Source organism: Bison bison, unplaced genomic scaffold (assembly GCF_000754665.1).
Source record: "Bison bison bison isolate TAMUID 2011002044 unplaced genomic scaffold, Bison_UMD1.0 scf7180017864495, whole genome shotgun sequence".
In the NCBI taxonomy this organism is placed as follows: Eukaryota; Metazoa; Chordata; class Mammalia; order Artiodactyla; family Bovidae; genus Bison; species Bison bison.
This window is the reverse complement of record NW_011495054.1, coordinates 7,512,401-7,512,894: the sequence shown is the minus strand read 5'-3', so window position 1 is coordinate 7,512,894 and position 494 is coordinate 7,512,401. Positions and strand designations below refer to the sequence as shown.

Genomic DNA, 494 nt, shown 5'->3' with positions numbered 1-494 from the left:
GAGGGTGTGAGGAAACTCTGAATGAGGAAGCTCTGAGTGAGGAGGGTATGAGGAAGTTCAGTGTGAGGGAGGGTGTGAGGAAGCTCTGAGTGAGGAGGATGTCAGGAAGCTCTGAGTGAGGAGGGTGTGAGGAAGCTCTGAGTGAGGAAGCTGAGTGAGGAAGCTCTGAGTGAGGAGGGTATGAGTGAGGAAGCTCTGAGTGAGGAGGGTATGAGTGAGGAAGCTCTGAGTGAGGAGGGTATGAGTGAGAAAGCTCTGAGTAAGGAGGGTATGAGGAAGCTCTGAATGAGGAGGGTTGAGGAAGCTTTGAGCGAGGAAGCTCTGAGTGAGGAGGGTGTGAGGAAACTCTGAATGAGGAAGCTCTGAGTGAGGAGGGTACGAGGAAGCTCTGAGTGAGGAGGGTATGAGGAAGTTCAGTGTGAGGGAGGGTGTGAGGAAGCTCTGAGTGAGGAGGATGTGAGGAAGCTCTGAGTGAGGAGGATGTGAGGAAGCTC

General features: G+C 53.4%; 1 protein-coding gene across 1 annotated transcript in view; it reads left to right on the top strand.

The window, feature by feature from the left end:
• The window catches only part of DAO (D-amino-acid oxidase), an 18,982-nt gene extending 18,798 nt beyond the window's left edge, over nt 1–184 (top strand). The window contains exon 12 of the transcript XR_824220.1: nt 5–184. The gene's annotated coding sequence lies outside the window, so the exon portion shown is untranslated. The remainder of the gene's footprint in view (nt 1–4) is intronic.
• The last annotated feature ends 310 nt before the right edge of the window (nt 185–494 follow it).